Source organism: Muntiacus reevesi, chromosome 3, assembly GCF_963930625.1.
Source record: "Muntiacus reevesi chromosome 3, mMunRee1.1, whole genome shotgun sequence".
Taxonomy (NCBI): domain Eukaryota; kingdom Metazoa; phylum Chordata; class Mammalia; order Artiodactyla; family Cervidae; genus Muntiacus; species Muntiacus reevesi.
In genome coordinates, this window is record NC_089251.1 from 208,815,822 (window position 1) to 208,837,927 (window position 22,106).

The 22,106-nt window shown below is 39.8% G+C and overlaps 1 protein-coding gene across 6 annotated transcripts in view; it reads right to left on the reverse strand.

Annotated features, from left to right (window-relative positions):
• NCKAP5 (NCK associated protein 5) overlaps positions 1–22,106 on the reverse strand; it is a 1,099,478-nt gene that overhangs the window by 931,569 nt on the left and 145,803 nt on the right. The window lies entirely within an intron of this gene.

The following is a 22,106-nucleotide window of genomic DNA, read 5'->3' on the forward strand; positions in this document are numbered from 1 at the left end:
CAAGTGACCTTGTACAAGACACCGAGGTTCCCTGAAGCTAATCTTTCTCCACCGCAACAAGAGATAACAAATGGCCATCAATGATGTATATAAAAATGGTTTAAATGACAACTTATATTTAAGTTCTAATTATGCAAAGATTATGTTAAAAACCAGTTAACCTTAAATACAAGTCAACATAATTTAATATGTCTTTGATAATTCAGAAGGTACTCTGAGGTACAGAAATTGCTCATCATCTGCAGAAAACACTTTTAATATTAGTCATTGTACTGCCAATATAGAAGAGCTGAGATTAACAAAATACCATACCAATTAGTTTCAAATAGAATTGAGAAGAAATATCTTTTAGAATGATTCCAACTGCTCCAAGTTTAACAAGGATACAACAGATGAGACTGCACAGCCCATACACAGTATGTGGCCTCTTTCCCTTGGTTTCCTCTGCCAGGAAGAGAGTTGAGACAGCTGTGCCCCAGGCAGGGTTTGCCCACATTATAGTCAATTTGTCAGAAACTGATGGGCTCCTTTTCCAGTACACATTCCCTCTTCCATCTTAATCATTCCCTCTCTCACTTTCAGAAACATTCATTTTAATTCATCACTAGTCCACTCAGAAACTCCTAGGAGTCCACTCTAACAAGGAAAAAATTCAAAATTTTCAATGTCATGTTCAAGGTCTAGTTCCTGCCAACCAGTCTTTTACAATCCCCAAACACACTAAGAGGGTTTCCCAGGTAGTGCTAGTGGTAAAAACCTGCTTGCCAATGTGGGTAGATGTCAGAGATGTGGGTTTGATCCATGGGTCAGTAAGATTCCCTGGAGGAGGGCATAGCAACCCACTCCAGATTCTTTCCTGGAGAATCTCATGGATAGAGGAGTCTGGAGGGCTATCCTCCATGGGGTCGCAAAGAGTTGGAGGTGATTGAGCATATGAGTCAACTGAAATTTCTTTGGGAGCTTGTCTTTCCTGCTTTCAGCTGTCCCCAGCCATTTTGCAGCCCCCTCCTCATCTCTGTGACTTTATGTACTGGTGACTCAGAATATTCTGTGATGATCAGTCCAGCTACAGAGACCACTCAGACCCTGAGAGGTCCCTGTCCAACAAAAGCATACTATCCTGAGTCTTATTCCCAAGAACTCTGGGGTTTAATAGATCACAATAGATGATACTTTGGCATTTAGCTTATATTTATTAACATTATTGATCAGAGGATTTTTGCAGAAACTAATGCGTGTGTTTGGCACTTTGTTATTTAAGTGAATATTGATAAGTTTCCACTCAATAACGTTCGGATAACAAAAGATATATTAATACATCTCTGGTCAATAAATTGTTAAGTGCCTAATAAACGGAGGACTCAATATTTCTGTTGTGTTGTGTTTGCGACACAGCCACATATAACAAAGATCAAGCCCTTGCCTTCATGAAAATTAGTGGGAGGACTGTGTGTGTGTGTGTGTGTGTACTCACTCACGTCCAACTCTTTGCCAGCCCGTGGACTGTAACCCACCAGACTCCTCTGTCCATGGGATTCTCCAGGCAAGAATACTGGAGCAGGCTGCCATTTCCTACTTCAGGTGACGTTCCTGACCCAGGGGTCAAACCCACGTTTCTTGTATCTCCTGCATTGGCAGGTGAGCTCTTTACCACTGAGACCTGGGAAGACCAGTGAGAGGCTACAGAAAACAAATAAGTGAACAATTCCAAATTATGATAGATGCCTGCTACTGATGCCAAGCTTGGCCTCTCTATACTGGTGAAGAACTGAATCTCAGAGACAGACTTTTGGGTAAAGTAGGAAAGGACAGCTTTATTGCTTTGCCAGGCAAATCGAGGCAAAGCGGGACACAGTGAGCTCCTGCCCTTGAAAACTTTGTGTCCCAACCTCAGAGGACTTGATGAGGGGTTTTATAAGAATGGTTCAAAGGTGGGGTCTCTGACAAGACTAGGGTGTGTGTAGGGCCTGAACTCCCTTAACCTTGCCTCAGGTGGTCAGCTCTCCCAAACTTGATGAGCTTCTCTGGTCTCTTCAATCTTGCCTTAGATGGTTTCGTGATTGCTTCTCCCTTCATGAGAAACTGTTCAAATCTGCCCTTTGGAACTCAGGGAAGGTCTTGGGGGCTGAAGTCTTACATTTAAGAAACAGAGGTGGGACGCAGGGGGGAGTCCTCTGTGTCCGGTAGGCCCATAGGGCCTAGACTGGTTTCACTATGAAGGAAATAACCAACAGTAGTCGGTATAAAATAGGGTCAGGTATATGAAAAGAGAAGAAATTTTAGATAGAATGGCAAGGGGAGGAACTAGCCATATAAAAACATGGGTAAAGAGCATTCCCAGTAGAGGGGGTCAGTCTTTCTGCTGGGAAATAGCTGGGGAAAAGGTTTGTGTGCCCCAGAACTTGGGACCATGTTCTTAGGAATAAAGCAAGTTAGGAAGAGTCTGAGAAAAGTTCTAAAATGTAACAACTAGATCATACAGGATCTGGTAGGTCTAGGTGACTTGTTTGTTCTAAACACAATGGTTAATCTTTGGATTTGATTCTCTACTCTTTACCAATTGCTCATGTTAAACAAATTATTATTGTTGTTCTGTTTGTGACATCAGTTCAGTCCAGTCACTCAGTGGTGTCCAGCTCTTTGCGACCCCATGGACTACAGCACGCCAGGCCTCACTGTCCATCACCAACTCCCAGAGCTTGCTCGAACTCAATGTTCATCAAGTTGGTGATGCCATCCAACCATCTCATCCTCTATTGTCCCCTTCTCCTATTGCCTTCAGTCTTTCCCAGCATCAGGGGCTTTTCCAATGAGTCAGTTCTTTGTGGCCTAAGTATTGGCGCATCAGCTTCAGCATCAGTCTTTCCAATTAATATTCAGGACTGATTTCCTTTAGGATTGACTGGTTTGATATCCATGCCATCCAAGGAACTCTCAGGAGTCTTCTCCAACAATACAGTTCAACACCATCAACTCTTTGGCGCTCAGCTTACTTTATGGTCCAACTCTCACATCCACACATGACTACTGGAAAAAACATAACTTTGACTATACAGACCTATGTCAGCAAAGTAACGTCTCTGCTTTTTAATATGCTGTCTAGATTGTTCATAACTTTTCTTCCAAGGAGCAAGCATCTTTTAATTTCAAGGCTGCAGTCACCATCCACTGATTTTGCAGGTGAAGAAGATAAAGTCTGTCACTGTTTCCATTGTTTCCCCATCTATTTGTCATGAAGTGATGAGATCAGATGCCATGATCTTAGTTTTTGAATACTGAGTTTAAGCACGGACCATTTAAAAGTCTTTATTGAATTTGTTATAACATTGCTTCTGTTTAATGTTTTTGGTTATTGGCCACCAGGCATGGGGGTTATTAGCTTTCTGATCAAGGATGGAACCCACACCTTCTGCATTGGAAGGTGAAGTCTTAACCACTGGATTGCCAGAGAAGTCCTAACAAATCATTTAACCTATTGAAGTTCCAGTTGATTCATCAATGAAAGGACACTAATAACATGACCTTCTTTTTAGTAATGGACTTCCCTGGTGGCTCAGGTGGTAAAGAATCTGCCTACAATTCAGGAGACCAGAGTTCGATCCCTGGGTCAGGAAGATACCCTGGAGAAGGAAATGGCAATCTACTCCAGTACTCTTGATTGGAAAATCCCATGGACAGAGGAGCATGATGGGCTATAGTCCATGGGATCACAGAGTTGGACATGACTGAGCAACTAACACTTTCACTTCTTTCTTCCTAGTAGGATTGTTGTGATGTTGAATGAGACGGTCTATTGAAAGATCACATAGTAGAATTTAAACTGAGTCCCCCTAAAACTGAGTTCTTCTGCTGAGTTTATGACTAATGTCTCTATCCAAAATGCTGGGGCTTCCCTGGTAGTTCAGTGGTAAGAACTTGCCTGCCAATGCAGGCGAAGCAGGTTTAATCCCTGGGTCAGGCAGATCCCTTGGAGAAGGAAAACCTACTCCAGTATTCTTGCCTGGAAAATCCCAAGGACAGAGGACCCTGGTGGGCTATGGGCTCACAAAGGAGTCAGACGTGACTTAGAGACTAAACAACATTAACTATCCAAAACATTATGCCCTTTCTTGTCCAACTCCTGCTCTCCTCAACACTGAGAAGTATCAGATCAAAGGGGGGATTGAAACCAAGCAGGATCCTGTGGGGCTCCCAGGTACACATCCTTTCTGTGTTCCCCATTTCCTGTTTGTAGGAAACACTTCATTCAGCCTCCATGACATTCCCTGAGTTCTTAAGGGCATATCCAATCAGGTGCTGATCAGGGAAGGGAGGGGATGAAGAAACTAGGAAGGAGTAGCCGAGAAACAATAGTGGAGAAACAATTCTCCAAGGACTACTTGGAGCCTGATTCCTCCTCAAAGGCTATACATAACAATGTCTTTGATCTCTTTTGCAGGAACTAAGGCTCTTACCCGGGTGAAGGATGATAATTTCAGGATGAACACAGGATTCCTAGGACACCACTTCCTGGGACACCCCTCTGTTACTCACCACCAACCAATCAGAAGAAAGTTATACACCCTGCTACCCTCACCCCAAATCTGGCCCATAACATCTTTTTCCCAAAAACCATTAGGGAGTTTGGAGTTTTTTAAGCTTGCTTGGCCCTGCAATAAACATTTCTTTGCTCCTCCCCCCAAAGAAAAAAATTTAATTAAAGATAGATCACATAGTAGGTAAGTTTCAAATGTTAGACATATTGATTATCCCTTCTGGTAAATAAGATTAAATTTATTAAGGAGCAACCCTAGTGACTGGATTTTATGCTCTGAGATAGGCTGTTCTGTTTGGAAATGGAAACCTTTTTGACAGTTCTCAAATAGTCTAGTCTGCTATATGGAAGGCTAATTGAACAGCTTAACCTGGTCAATTTCTTTTCACACTTTATGGTGCTAATTACACAGGCAAAGACTGACACTCAAAACATTTAGTGACTCAGGCGGCACAAGTATTGATGGATCAGAAGGGAACAAAGGCAGCAGGCAGTACAGCTCTAGCAGTGTATCCTGGGCAATTACCAGCCTAAGTGTGTACTACCTCTGCCCCAAGAATTGAACATTTGTAAATTACACAATAAAACACATGCAAAAGATCAAAGTGAGTTATCCAAAAGGGTCAATGCAAGACCACCCAAAAGAAACAAAAACGCAGCCAGGATGTGTCAGTATGAAAAGAGGAGGAAGCCACAAAGGGGACATCAGAAAGGTTGCTACACTCTGCCCCATGGGGCAGAGGAGTGCCCTCCCGTATATACCCTCCTATATATACCATGGGGTAGGAGTGCCCTCATGTATATAAACCCAACAAGGACTGTGAGTCTAGAGGAAAAAAGGGTATGTTGACTTGAAAGGTACTTTGGGGCTTCCCTGGTGGCTCAGACCTTAAAGAATCCACCCACAATGCAAGAGACCTGGGTTTGATCCCTAGGTTGGGAAGATCCCCTGAAGAAGGGAATGGCTACCCACTCCAGCATTCTTGCCTGGAGAATTCCATGGAGAGAAGACATTTTGTTATGACACTGGCTATTCATATCTTCCAACAAACTCCCCTGATCAGAGACTGTCATCAAACAACCTCATAATTTTATTTGATTACCATGTGGTTTTTCCTTGGCTGAGTCAGGTCTTAGGTGCACACAGGATCTTCACTGTAGCAGAGGGAATCTTTCATCGTGGCACGTACACTATTCCATGCAGTGCACAGGCTTGTCTCTAGTTGAAGCTCACAGGTCCCAGAGCTCATGGGCTCTGTAGTTCTAGCACGCTTAAGTTGCCCTGCAGCACGTGGAACCTTGGTTCCCTGACCAGGGATCAAACCCATGTCCCCAGCACTAGAAGACAGTTTCTCAAGCACTGGACCACCAGAGAAGGCCCCCACCATGTAGTTTTAGCTGTAGAAGAAGAACATTCTGTCCAGCAAATATAAGTAGGCAACCTTTTAGAAAGTTACACTTATAGTAAAAATTTGCAATTTGACATTTGACTATCTATAGTCATCATTTATGTATTTCCTTAGTGTATTAGTCAACTTTTGTGGCCAAAAGAGAATACCACAGACTGGGTGGCTTACACAATAGAAATTTATTTTCTCACGGTTCTGGAAGTCCAAAGTTCAAGATCAAGATGCTGGCAGGGATGGTTTCTGGTGAAGCATCTCTCCTTAACTTGCATTTGGCTGCCTTCTCTGTGAATCCTCACATGGCTTTTCTTTGTACACATGCCTCTGGTGTCTCTACCTTTTCTTATTAGGACACCCATCTGATTGAATGGGCGCTCAGACAGTAAAGAATGTGCCTGTCAATGCAAGAGACCTGGGTTCGATCACTAGGTCAGGAAGATCCCCTGGAATGGTAACTCACTCCAGTATTCTTGCCTGGAGAATTCCACGGACAGAGGAGCCTGGCGAGCACTGTCCATGAGGTTGCAAGGAGTTGTACACAACTGAGGAACTAACACACAGATTGAATGAGACCTCAACTCTTATGGTTTCATTTAACCTTAATATCTCCTAAAATGCTCTATCTCCAAGTGGAGGCACATTGGAGGCTAAGGCTTTAACATATGAATTTGGGTGGAAGAATACATTTCAGTCCATAATAGTTTCAGTCAGATTTCAAAGCCTGGTCACATCTCATTGTACCAAGTCAGGAAAACTCTGGGTGTCAGTGACTACTCCCAGACCCCACCTCTCTCTAGTAGTTATTTGATTACTGGATTCATGACCACAATCATCTGCATTTGCCTTGCACTGCTATAGCTTCTTCTCTGTATTACAAGTCTAGAGGTTCTAGAGGTACAAACTACATTATCAAGACTTCTTAGCTGGTTGGTCAAGTTGGATGCCACCAACAAGAGGTAATGAGAGATCAGAAGACAATAGGAAGGGAGAAGCCACTCTGCTTCCAGCCCTAGATGGGCAGGATTAAAAGCAGGGACTATCAGCTCCAGTAACTTCCATGATTCCTCCAACCATTCATCCTAAGAAAGGGCACGAGCAGCTGCCCAGCCTTGAGTACCATAACCTTACGTCTTTTGCCCCTCCAGTCCTTCCAACAGCTTCACAACTAATTCCTTGCATTAAATCCCTCTCTGCTTGAAATAAGTAGTTTCTTTTTTCCAGGCTTGATCATGATTGAGGTCAAGACAGAGATGCCTTTGGACCAGGCAGCTGGTCTTTCTTGAGTAATCCCTGGCTTCTTTCTTGTGAACCTTCTGAAACTTGTTGTTTTTGCTCAGTCACTAAGTCATTTGCAACTCTTTGTGACCCCATGGACAGCAGCATGCCAGGCTCCTCTGTCCTCCACCATCTCCCAGAGTTTGTCTAAGTTCATATCCACTGAATCACTGAGGCTATCTAACCATCTCATTCTCTGCCACCGTATTCTCCTTTTGCCTTCAATCTTTCCCAGCATTAGGGGCTTTTCCAATAAGTCAGCTCTTTGCATTAGGTGGCCAAAGTATTGGAGCTTCAGTTTCAGCATCAGTCCTTCCATTGAATATTCAGGGTTAATTTCCTTTAGGATTGACTGGTTTGATCTCTCTGCAGTTCAAGGGACTCTCAAGAGTCTTCTCCAGCATCACAATTTGAAAGCATCAATTCTTCAGTGCTCAATCTTCTTTACAGTCCAACTCTCACATCTGTACATGACTACTGGAAAACCATAGCTTTGACTACACAGATCTTTGTTGGCAAGTGATGTCTCTGCTTTTTAATACACTCTGAAATGAAAGCATGGAAATTAAAAATTCCACTAGGCACTTGGCTCTTGTAGAGCAGGAAAACTGTTTTATACCCTATGTTCTCCTAGGTAGTATAATGCTTGATGCATAGCAATATGGCAGGCACTCAATGAGCATTTGTTGTTTGCATGGATAAATGAATGCCTGAATGTTTATGACTATCTTCATGAACACATAAAGAGCTAGGAAGCAATATAACATTGTTAAAGCAAAGAAAAGCCATGGACATTCATAACACTGAAATTACTTTCTTAGGGAAACACACAGACATATCTAAGCCTCAAAGACAACATCTTATTATGATTTTAAAGCCACTGTCAACCTAAACATTACTGCTTGGGCCCTGACTGCACCTACAAAGCACCATAATCCAGTTGTGTTCGTGTCTTTTCTATGGCTTCTTACAACTCTGGTTATAAAGGGCACATACCTGCCTCTGAGTGATGGGTTGGATGTCTCTCCCTCCCTGTATGAGAAGGGAAATGGTCAGTGTTTAAGGAAGACAGGATATTAAGCATTTTCTGGTGACTGATGGTCATTGATAGCGATCTGCCCTCACATACATCTCTTTCTAGCTGATTAAAATACTATTTCTTGGTATCAGTAGAAATCTGAGTTGGCCTTAATAAACTCTCTTTAATTCTCCTCACAGATAGTAATGGCCTTTCAGTGTCAGACAGACACTTTAATATTCCTAAAGATGTCAGTAATTTCTTTTTTTAGTTAGACTTTAAAAGACTGTATAATTTTCAAGGGACAAGAACAATACCATTAAATAGAACCCCAGAGGCATATTTTCTCATATGCAAGGGTCACACACATGCAGACACACACTCTCAAACACACACACACACACACACACACACACACACACACTCTCATATGCTCACAAACATTCTGAAAATAGTTTTCTCCATCTCAATTTCTGCCTCTCTGATTCCTCCAGTCCCCACCCCTGCTTTAAAATGTTCATAGATGGTTGTGCCAGAAGACATGGGGGGAAATGGTAGAGTCAAAGTCTTTTGAAGGTTTGGTTCCCAGCACTCTTTGCCATGTAAATGTGAACATGTTTCCTAACTTCTATGAATTTACATCTCACAATCTGCTCTCCTCAAGAGATGGTTGGGTTTGGAGGAAATAATGCAAGAAAAAGCCTTCTACATCTAGATTTAAGGTAGTTTTCAATCAGCTTCATTAACCAACAAACAACACAAAATATTATGACTGTGCACAGCCTAATAGCCTCCAGAGAACAGACAATGTGTCACTCACTGGCACGTCCTTTGAGCACCCAACACATTGGCTCCTACGTGATATAAACCCTACAAAGTAATTTCAGAGTTGAATATGACAAGGACAAAGATAAAAGCTGCTGACCAGGTAGCTCAGAAGATCTCCTTCCTGGCTGTTCCTTTGGAACCCCTGGGGAGCTTATAAAATATACCAATGCCCAGGCCCCAGTCCAGACCCCTGAAGTCTCTTGGGGCATGGCATGGCACACAACCCAGAGTACGGGGACAGCAGCCAGGATGGCAACCACTGGTGAGAGTGACGGTTCTCACTTTTTGTTGCATGTTAGTTTCACTGGGGAATCACCAAAACGCATCCCCAGGCTGAATAAATTAGTACTGGATCACTAAAGGTGGAAACTTCTCATCCTTTTAAGATACCTGAATGACTCCAACACACACCCAATGGAACATAGTTTGAAGAGGTGAAGGTATGCACCCTGCCTTATTTTTTTTTATTGGTGTACAGCTGGTGGTGCAATGGTAAAGAATCTGCTTGCCAACTCAGGAGATGCAAGAGAAGCTAGTTTGATCCCTAGGTTGGGAAGATCCCATGGAGTAGGAAATGGCAACCTACTCCAGTATTCTTGCCTGAAAAGTTTCATGGACAGAAGAGCCTGGTGGGTTACAGTCCATAGGGTCGCAAAGAGTTAGACATGACAGAGCACACATGCATACACAGTTACTTTATAATGCTGTGCTAGTTTCTGCTATAAAATGAAGTGAATCACCTCTGTGTATGTGTGTGTGTGTGTGTGTGTGTGTAGTGTGTGTGTGTATCTCCTCTCCATGTTGGACCTCCCCCTATTCTTCCTCCGTCCCATCTAGGTCATCACACAGCACTGAGCTGAGCTCCCTCTGCTACAGAGTAGGTATCCACCAGCTCTCTGTTTCACACACGGCAGGGCACATATGTCAATCTCAATCTCCCATTTCATCCCACCGCTCCCCTTCACGTCCACATGTCCATTCCCTATGTCTATTCTTACCCTTCAAATAGGTTCACCTCTACCATTTTTCTAGATTCCGTATACATGTGTTAATATATGACATTTGTTTTTCTCTTTCTGACCTACTTCACTCTGTATGTCCCTCTCCAGCTCCATCCAGGTCTCTACAAATGATACAATTTCATTTCTTTCTATGGCTGAGTAAGATTCCATTGTATACATACGCCTTCTTTATCCATCCATCTGTTGACGGGCATTTAGATTGCTTTCATGTTCTGATTACTGTAAACAGTGCTGCTATGAACATTGGGGTAGATGTGTCTTTTTGAATTATGGTTTCCTCAGGGTATGTGCCAGTATTAAACACTTAGAGGAAAACCTAGGAAGAACACTCTTTGACATAAATCATAGCAATATATTTCAGGTACTCTTCCTTGATCTCCTTCCCTTTCTCAAGGGCTGAGAGACAAAGTTGTTGACAGCAGCAACTGCCTTTCATCACTGCAACCAGCAATTCCTAATTTGCAAACTCTGACCCCAAAGAAGAGAAACATTAGAAATAAGCAATTTGGACCTGCACCCTCCTCCCATCCCCCTACTCTAACCATCCTACTTAAACTGGTCTTTGGCTTTATGGAGGTAATAAAGTTTATTAAAGACAGAAATATCAAATCTAGGTTCCAAATTAACAAGCAAATCTCATAGAAACTCAGGGTGAGGCTACCACATCACTTAGAAAAGGAAGGAAAGAACTTCCTCCACCCAGGACAAAACTAAAACATCTTGTCGCAAACGCTCCCAATCCCACTCCCACCTCTCTCTCTCCTGTTCCCCACAAGCATCCTACTCTTATTTCAAAGTACAAATAGCAGGAGGGGGAAAAAAGTTATGAATCTATCATATTTGCATATAGCTATCAAACAGAACATTTGAAACTCCTGTCAGCTTTGTACTGAAGTCTTTTCATCCTGATTAAGTCCACATCAAGGAAAGCAATTGGTTTTCCTTACTCTTTAAATGGGCTTCCCTGGTAGCTCATCCAGTAAAGCGTGTATCTGCAATGCAGGAAACCTGGGTTCAATCCTTGGGTCAAGAAGATCCCCTGGAGAAGGAAATGGCAGCCCACTCCAGTATTCTTGCCTGGAAAATCCTATGGATGGAGGAGGCTGGTAGACTACAGTCCATGGGGTCACAAAGAGTTGGAAACGACTGAGTGACTTCACTTCACTTATACTTTAAGTATATACATAGGACAGTTTCCTTTCAGAAGATGTATTGTCTAAATAACTTTCTGCTGGGGCTTTCTTGGAAGCTCAGTGGTAGAGAATCTGCCTGTCAATGCAGGAGATGAGATATGAGTTCAATCCCTGGGTGGGGAAGATCCCCTGGAGAAGGAAATAGCAACCCTCTCTAGTATTCTTGCCTGGAAAATCTCTTGGACAGAGGATCCTAGCAGGTTACAGTCCATGGGGTCACAAAAGATTCAGACATGACTTAGCGACTAAACAACAACTTTCTGCTATGATACCATCCATTCATGAGCCGTATGCATAAGTGTGTGTGCATGTGTACATATGCTTATGTCCATGTGTGATTGTATGTGTGTACGCATGTGTGCATGAGGTCATGTGTGTGTGTGCATGTGCAACTAAACAGAAGACTGCTGTCTCCATTCTGGACAGCATTTAAAAATACCAGTGTTAAAAAATACCAAATTATGTAACTTTCAACTATAGTCACTCAGTCATGTCTGACTCTTTGTGACCCCATGGACTGTAGTCCACCAGGCTCCTCTGTCCATGGAATTCTCCAGGCAAGAATATTGGAGTAATACGTTGCCATTTCCTTCTCCAGGAGATCTTCCTGACCCAGGGATCAAACCCGAGTCTCCTGCATTATAGGCAGATTCTTCACCATCTTACTCAGCAGGGAACATCTATTTAAATTGAAAGAGCACCCTGAAATGGATTTAGAAGAAGACTGAAAACAGACTTCCCGAATGTGGTATCTCATTCTTGCCAGATACATTAGTGTCTGGAAACTCTCTGAGGGATATGACAACAGGCTTCTTTTTTTTTTTTTTTTTTTAATGTGAAGTGGAGGAAGATTGCGCATCATGATGAAAACTGTTTTTTTCTAATTTTTTAGATGGAGGAATAGTTGATTTACAATATTATATTAGTTTCAGGGGTACAACACAGTGATTCAAAAGTCTAATTATCTTCCATTTATAGCTATTATAAAACATTGGGTATATTCTGTGTTATCTATTATATCCTTGTAGCTTATTTATTTTATACATAGTAGTTTGTACCTCTTAATCTCCAACCCCATCTTGTCCCTCCCCACTTTCTTCTCCCCACTGGTAACCACTAGTTTATTTTCTCTCTATGAGTCTGTTTGTTATTATACTCACTAGTTTCTTTTACTTTTTAGATTTCATATATAAGTGATAACATAGAGTATTCGTCTTTCTGACTTATTTCATAATAGTTTCATGAGACCTTATTTATTAAACTTCTCAACCTAGAAGCTAGTCAGTGGCTTATAGCTGATGATTTAAATGCTGGACAGACTCCTAGGAATCACTGTTCCATGATCCCCTCCTCAGATAAATGGTGCCTTCAACACAGGGAACTAAGGATACAGTAAAATCTGGGTCTGGAAATTTTGGATATTGGTTCAACATGTAGCTTCAGGAAATTGAACAGTTAAAGAATTGATGTTAATGTGAACTAAGATCCTAAAGAAACAAAGGATGGGAATGCTCTTAGAACATGTAAAGTGTCCAAAATTTATTCATTTCCAATCCTTATTATTTAAATCTTTTAAAATTGATATCTAGTTTACATACCATAGAATTCACTTTTTTAAAGTGTGCAATTCAGAGTCAATCCTTTGTACCACCCAAAACTGACTTATTTGTGACAGAAACTGGAGATATGCTATAGAAATGCAAAGAAGATCCCTCATCACTGCTTGACCTTCATCAATCCTGTCTAGTCTCACCAACCTTTTGAGCATCCATGACCATCCTGAGTTCAAATTCTCTAACTGAAGAGTTCTGTGACTGTGAGCTATTTATTTAGTATCTCTTGGCCCTTATGTCCTCATGGACAAAATTAAGATAATGATGACATCAATCATATTAACAAGACTGTTCTCAGGATTAAAATATTGCAGTAGATATTCAGTAACAGCTAGGAATGATGCAACAGAATTCCGTTCACCCAGAATTCAGTAAAATTTGTTTATTCAATATGTATTTTGTCCCAGGTCCTGAGTTAGGCCCTGAAAAGAGAAAGAAGATAGAAGGAAAAAGAAGGAGGTGGAGGAGAAAAAAGGGAGGATCTGGAGCAGGGCGGGGGGCAGTAATGGGGGCAGAGAAAGAGAAGAAAAAAAGAAGGAAAGAAGGAAGATGTAAAGTATATATCCTCAAATTTCAAGGAAGTTTAAAATCTAAGAAGGGAAGATATATATATCAATAGTAAAAAGTAAGGTTTAAAACCATGCGAATGAAACAGTGAAAGGTTTCAGTGCAAGGAAGATTCACTTTTGATTCAAATAATCCTAAAAACCTTGCTTTTATTGTCATTTGAAGTATCGCCAGCTAATTTCTAGACACAAAGCATTGTCACATTTTTACAGTGTATAAGCTACAAAGAAAGAGACAGAATGGCAGGGGCTTGGACCAGGATAAGCATTTCAGCTCTGGCTGCTCTTCTGGAACCATCTGCTGTTTCTCTCCCAGTCTTTCTTTGTAAAGATTTTCTCCACTGTCTACTTCTCTCCTTGGCCTCTTCTCCATTTATTGCTTGAAAAAAGGATTGCAGTTCATTATGGGAAATGTCTACACATTGCCCATAAACTCTGAATGGGAAAGTCAGTGTAGAAATGAAACAAATAAATGCATTTTCAAAATAGATAAAGAGTGCACATAACCCCAGTGGACTGGAAGAATATTTAGATAAGTGACTAGGGAAAAGAATTTTCATGCTGTCATCTGCTAATGCTAATGATTTAATTAAATTAGAAAAATTCCACTGCCAAAAGGGAAAAATCCAAATACGTGGCATGCTGGGGGAATTACAGACCCACTACCAAACGCATTCTGTTCAAACTTTTTTTTTTTCCTTTAAGAAGGCCATGCAGAGCTGCACTTAAAAAAAAAAAAATAAAGAATTCAATTTCAAGAGAGTATTTTCCATCTGGGGCCAGTTGGGGAGAGTATGCTTTAAACTCTGTAAAGACGGCTGAGAGGCAACAGGACTTGTTAAGGAAACAGTTTATGAAAAGCATCAGTTTTAAAATTCCAGCAAAAGATTTTACCATGACATTCCCATACATTGCTGAATTCATTATTGCTCATTATATGTCTCTGCACACAAATGAAAAATCAAAATGATTCAGGAAATGGATATAGTAAAATCAATTGAAAGCCAGTACATTTTTGTCAAGGCTTTAGCTGGTAATTAGAATATGTCTCCCTACCTGGAAGCTTTTTTTAAACATTTTTCACTTTATCCAGTTTTCTTTTATAGTAACCTCCCCAAATAATCTTGATGCAAAAAAAAACAAAAATTAGAATCCTGCTGCCAAGTCGCTTCAGTCATGTCCGACTCTGTGCAGCCCCACAGACAGCAGCCCACCAGGCTCTGCCGTCCCTGGGATTCTCCAGGCAAGAATACTGGAGTGGGTTGCCATTTCCCTCTCCAATGCATGAAAGTGAAAAGGGAACGCAAAGTCGCTCAGGTCACGTCCGACTCCTAGGGATCCTATGGACTGCAGCCCACCAGGCTCCTCCGTCCATGGGATTTTCTAGGCAAGAGTACTGGAGTGGGATTAGAATCCTAGTAAATCAAAATTAAGGGATTAAGTCTTAAAAAACCCATCAATATACTGAAAGCCACAGAAAGAATTCTTAATAAACCAAAACTGTATAATATCACATTAAAGATGTTCTAAGTCATGGTAGCTGTCAAAATGAAAGGTATACAAAATGTTTCAAAGATGTTTACCTTCTTAAATCAGTATTTAATTAAATTGAGTGCTATTGATTTGTGGGGAGGAAAATGAGCTAAAATCTCTTTAAAAGGTAAAACAGTTGACCACCCACTTTAACTGACAGCTAGAAAGACAGAAAGTTTTGCTTTTGTGTGTATATGCATTTACTTATAGGTTTAATATAAGTATATGTATATGTGCTATCCACACACATACATATATTTACATAGCACATATAAATATGTGTACACATATACACATATGTATGTATATATGCTCATTTTTTTCTCTTATTTCTCCCATGTTATAGACAATAAAAATCAAAACTTTTCATTACTTGAGCTTTTTTTTTTTTTCATGTGATGGGTTGATTAATTTTATTTGGGCTTTGAAGGCTCAAGAATAGGCTCAAACTACCACACAATTGCACTCATCTCACATGCTAGTAAAGTAATGCTTAAAATTCTCCAAGTCAGGCTTCAGCAATACGTGAACCATGAACTTTCAGATGTTCAAGCTCGTTTTACAAAAGGCAGAGGAACCAGAGATCAAATTGCCAATGACCACTGGATCATTAAAAAAGCAAGAGAGTTCTAAAAAAACATCTATTTCTGCTTTATTGATTATGCCAAAGCCTTTGACTGTGTGGATCACAATAAACTGTGGAAAATTCTGAAAGAGATGGGAATAACAGACCACCTGACCTGCCTCCTGAGACGTCTGTATGCAGCTCAAGAAGCAACAGTTAGAACTGGACATGGAACAACAGACTGGTTCCAAATAGGAAAAGGAGTATGTCAAGAATATATATTGTCACCCTACTTACTTAACTTAAACGCACCCTACTTACTTAACCTGTATGTATATGCAGTACATCATGAGAAACACTGGGCTGGAGGAAGCACAAGCTGGAATCAAGATTGCCGGGAGAAATATCAATAACCTCAGATATGCAGATAACACCACCCTTACGGCAGGAAGTGAAGAAGAACTAAAGAGCTTCTTGATGAAAGTGAAAGAGGAGAGTGAAAAAGCTGGCTTAAAACTCAACATTCAGAAAACTAAGATCATGGCATCCGGTACCATCATTTCATGGCAAATAGATGGGGAAACAGTGGAAACAGTGGCTGACTTTATTTTTCTGGGTTCCAAAACTACTGCAGATGGTGAGTGCAGCCATGAAATTAAAAGACGCTTACTCCTTGGAAAGAAAGTTATGACCAACCTGGACAGCATATTAAAAAGAAGAGACATTACTTTGCCAACAAAGGTCTGTCTAGTCAAGGCTATGGTTTTTCCAGTGGCCATGTATGGATGTGAGAGTTGAACTGTAAAGAAAGCGGAGCGCTGAAGAATTGAACCGCTTTTGAACGGTGGTGTTGGAAAAGACTCTTAAGAGTCCCTTGGACTGCAAGGAGATCCAACCAGTCCATCCTAAAGAAGATCAGTCCTGGGCGTTCATTGGAAGGACTGATGTTGAAGCTGAAACTCCAATCCTTTGGCCACCTGATGCGAAGAGCTGACTCATTTGAAAAGACCCTGATGCTGGGAAAGATTGAGGGCAGGAGAAGGGGACGACAGAGGATGAGATGTCTGGATGGCATCAACAACTCAATGGACATGGGTTTGGGTGAACTCTGGGAGTTGGTGATGGACAGGGAGGTCTGCCATGCTGCAGTTCATGGGGTCCCAAAGAGTCCAACATGACAGAGCAACTGAACTGAACTGAACTGAACTGCTGGATTGCTGGGTAAACTAGTGCTTCTCAAATTCAAGAACAGGACTCACTGGTGGAGCTCATTAAAACACTGATTCTGATTCACTGTGTCTTGGTAAAGCCTGAGATTCTTCATTTCTAATAAGCTGATGTTCCTAGTCTGTGGATTGCACTTTGATAATAAAGGATCTGAAACTTAGAGAATTTATCTCTATACACAGAAGAGTGAAATTCTGAGAATTTTCTCATAAGGCTATGCTCATCTAGCTAGATATTCTGATGATGTAATTCTTGACATAACTTAAGATCCTTCATTGACTATACAGTTTAGCTCATCATGTACAATAAGTCTTGTGCTAGCTTCTATTCATACTTGCAATTCCAGATCCTGAGGTTTAAATGTTTTCTTCCGGGATCTCACTTAACTTACCCACCAGAGCAGTCATTGCTTCTAAAATAAACCTAACAAGTGTATTAGGTAAATTTTAGTAATTACTTGACTCTACCAGGACAAACACCAGTGGTAAACAATCCACCTGCCAATGCAGGAGAAGTACGGGACTCTGGTTTGATCCTTGGGTTGGAAAGCTCCCCTGGAGGAGGGCGTGGCAAACCACTCCAGTATTCTTACCTGGAGAAGCCCATGGACAGAGGAGCCTGGAAGGCTACAGTCCTAGGGCTGCAAACGGTCAGACACGCTGAAGAGGCTTAGCACACATGCATTCACACAAACCAGGAAAAAAGCTCACACTGCCTTTCGCAGCATCCCATTTCACATTTGTGGTTCCCGCATGGTTAGAACATTTCAATCTGTCTCTTGAATTTTCATCCACCGGGCATCATCTCTTTTCCCTGGAGCAAAAAAAGTTTTATTTTACTCAAGCAAAATAACCCCAGCTTCTTCTTCAACATTTTCTCTTAGGAGAAAGTTGCTACAGACCTTACCCTCTTTGTCACTGTCTGTAGTACTTGCTAGAACTTGAAGAAATTCCATGACATAATGTCTTTTATCCTAGTTCTTTTTTAAAAAAAATTACATCATAATGTGTGCATTTATTCTCTTTGTAAAAGATAAAAGCAGTAAAAAAAAATGTATATAGATTGTAATGTAAAACTGTATATTTTCACTGGCCCCCTATTTATCTCCTCTCCCCAGAGGTAATCATTTTAAATAGCTTTTCTACTTCTTTACCTGTAAAAACATGTACATTTATTAACATTTATTTTTTCCCCATTTTATATAAATAGGATCAGCATCTATTGTTCTGTGACATTTGTTATACCTGGTAGATTCAACATGATGATGAGATGTTGCTCAGTCGTATCCGATTCTTTGCAATCCCATGGACTGCAGCCTACAAGGATCCTCAGTCCATGGGATTTTCCAGGCAAGAATACTGGAGTTGGGTTGCCATTTCCTATACATGGGCCTAATTCATCTTTCTTATAGCTTTGTATTATTCTACAGAATGAATGAACAATAAATTGCTTACTAATTTATGAATAGAAATTTAGATGGACATCAATATTTTCTGGTTCTAGATGGTGCTGCCACGAGCATTACGTATGCTTCTTTTGTGCCTTTAGAAGTTCCTTTATAAAGTATACATCTTTAAAGGTATAATTTTAGTGTAAAAAGGGTTTCCCTGTTGGAGTCGCAGAGTCAGACATGACTGAGCAACTAAGCACGCAGCATAGGGTAAAATTTTTAACTTTGATTGAAATTGCTAATAACCTTTGAAAATATTTTAAGATGGTATATTATCACTAGCAGTGTATGAGACTACCTATTTTTCACATGATTCTCATTGCTGAATAGAATCAATCTTTAAACTTTTCCAAGGTGGTTGGGAAAGAGGGAAGAAAGAAGGGAGGGCGGGAAGGAAAGAAGAAGGGAAGGAAGTGGGGAGAAGGAAAGGAAGGGAGAAAGAGAGAACAAGAGGAAAAAAGAGGAAGGGAGGGAAGGAAGGAAGGAAGGTTTCATGGTTTTACTTTATATACCACGATTATTAATGGGGTTGGACATCTTTATATGTTTGTTGGTCAAATGAATTATTTTTGTCTGCATTGCTTATTAAATTATTTCCCTATTAATACATTATGAGTATCTATCGTTAAGAGGTGTTGCAAATATTTCTTTCAAGTTTGTCTTTTGGTTCTTTGTCCATCACTGCATAGAATGCTGTAACAGTAGTAATCAAATGCATCAATCTTTGCCTTTAAACTTTCTAAACTGAAAGAACATTTTCACTGATGTTCTCTTAACATTTTTATGGTCACATCTGAATGCACTTTTATCCATGGTATAAAGCATAGTTTTAATTTTGCTTTTTAAAGATACTCACTAGTTCTGTGATTGAAGTTCCCCCCACTGATTTGAAATGCTCCCTAATAATAACAAAGCTCAAGGTGTACATGGTTCTTTTCCTAGTCACCATGTTGTACATTAAATGCCCAGAACTTACTCATCTTATAACTAAAAGCTTGTACACTTTGACCAACATCTTCCCATTCTCCACCCCCCAGGCCATGTCAATCATCACTGTACTCTCTGCTTCAGTGAGTTTAGCTGCTCTAGATTCCACATGTAAGTGAAATCATAGTCTTTCTCTGACTTATTTAGCATACTGCCCTCAAGGTATTTACCCGCTGTCACAAATGGCTGAATTGCCTTCTTTTTTGTGGCCGAATAGTATTCCATTGGATATACTCACATGTATGTCTATGTGTATGTGTGTGTGAGTGTACAATATGGTGACTATAGCTAATAATGATGTATTGTATAAAGTTGCTAGATAATAAATATGAAATGTTCTCACCATACACACACACACAGTTATAATTATGTAAGGTTATAAAGGTATTAACTAACTTTATTGTGGTCATCATTTTGAATATATACATGTATCAAGTCATTACATTGTATACCATAAACTTATACTTTATGTAATTATACTCCAGTAAAGCTTGGGGGGGGTGGAGAAACAAAATCCTTGGTTATTTTTGTGAATGGATTAGACAGCCTCCTGAGCAGCTGAATTGAAGGCAGTGCATTTACTCTACTTGATTACAACTTTCTTTATACATTTACTTGGGGTTCTTCTTATAGGAAGGAACCACAACTGACAAGAACATGTTAGACCAGGAATTGACCTTTCTGAGTCTTGAGTCCTCCTTTTTTCAGTGGATTTCTTTTTTCAATTTTACATCACTTTTCTCACCTTATTAAATTTTTATTTCTTTTATTTATAGTGTTTAAATCTTCTTTATTAAAATTTTTTTCTTCTAATTGCTCCCCTGCTCCCATGAAACTATTATCATAGATACACTGTATATCTATTTATGTACTGTGGCCCCATGAAGTACCATGACACATTCTGATTTCTAAATTTTTTGCCCCAGTTACCAATTTTTGTCCCTGTTGAGAACATTCCTCTCTAAGGATATGAAATATGTTCAGGATTCTCAATTTCCTTTTTTGGGGAAAGTCAACTTGACTCTCTTACATAGTCAGCAAGACCTATAACTGTTTTGACCAAGAGAAGGTGCCAGAGTGACCATGAGTTCTGAGTTATTTCACTAGGTGCACAGTCATTTGATGAAATGCCTTATGGGAAATGTAGGGTAGGGGAGATGATTGGGCATAGTTAGCAGTAACAAATCTGAAAGGATAATGTATCAGGAATGTAATGTACATGAGGGAAACTGGCCCTGGAGGGACTGCGTCCACCTGGGTAACACACATCTTTTCCAAAAAGGAACCTACCACTCAAATGCAGCCAAAACTACCATGCAGGAATAAAGGTTCATTTTTATCAAGCCCTTCAACTTTTCAAGAGTAGCCCAAAGTTCAGATATTAACACAAAATCTCTTTTTAAAACATTGCTTAGATTTTAAAAATACACGTCACAAGCCCAATAAAATTCATCTCTAAGAAGTATGCAGTCTATAAGCTACAAACTTGCCAATTTTGATTACAGAAATTCTTACAAACCTCCTTCTTCCTCTAAAGCTTGATAGTTATTTTGAAAATTTTGAATGAACTTTAAACTCCAATAAAATTATAATCTTAAACACTAGTGATAAAAACTAAGAAGAGCAATTGTTGGGGGGAGGGGGATTTCAATTTAATTTCCCACCACCTGTGTATGCAAAAAAAATCCAAATTTTCTGTTCAAAGATAATTTATTATCCTTTTACATGAAGTCAAAATGTGGAAGCAATTACTGTAAGTCATAGAATAAGTTCTGAGAGCATAAAGGTTTCTTCTCCTTACTTTAAAATTAAAGTATTACTTGGGTTACTGAATAATTTTTAGATATTCATGTATGCCATTATATATATATGGTTTCCCTGGTGGCTCAGACGGTAAAGAATCTGCCCGCAATGCAGGAAACCTGGGTAGAATCCTTGGATTAGGAAGTTCCCCTGGAGAAGGGAATGGCTACTTACTCCACTATACTTTATAGCATGAGAGTTAAAAGTCTTTCCTTCAAAGACAGTTTTATATATTTCCTTATATAATAATTATCCAAGGTATGTGAATATATAATTCTGTAATCTTTTGGTTGCCTTTATGTTTTTTCTCCCTTAATATTAGTATTTAATATTAGTAATTCTGTCTTATCCACACAAAAAATAATTAACGTCACGTGGATATTTTGATTGGTCACACTAATTATCTGAATTATGACCATATCTATACCTCATATTTTGCTGTGTAGCTGGTCTCTGTTGGGTTTAGCAAATCTCAATACATTTTAGAAATTCAAATAAAACAGGCTTTATATATCCGGTTCTGTTACTACTTATATATCTTCAACAAATTAACCAAAATATCTAGATCTCAGTTTCCTCATCTCACAAATAAAGGAAAACTAAGTGATCTTTAAGATTTCTTTTGACCTCAAAATATGTTGAACTGTAAAGCAATTTATATACATGAAAACCTTTGGTTTTTAAATTAATTGCATCTCTTTAATTTTCAGCTTTGCTGAGATACAATTCATATAATATTGACTCATTTAAAGTGTACAGCTCAGCAGTTTCTAGTTAATTCACATAACTGTGCAATTATCAGCACAATCTAATTTTAGAAAATTTTCAACATTCCAGAACGAAAATCCATAGACATTTGTGGTGCTTCCCCATGCTTTCTCCCCTGCCTAGCTGCAGACAATCTCTAAGTCTACAGTCTGTTTCCACGGATTTGTTTATTCTGGACATTTCACACAAGTGGAACCATGATGAATGGTCTTTGTGACAGTCTTCTTTCACATAATGTAAAGCTTTTGAGAATCACTCATGCTATAGCATGCATCAGTATTTTATCCCCTTTTTTGGTTGACTAATAATCCATTGTAT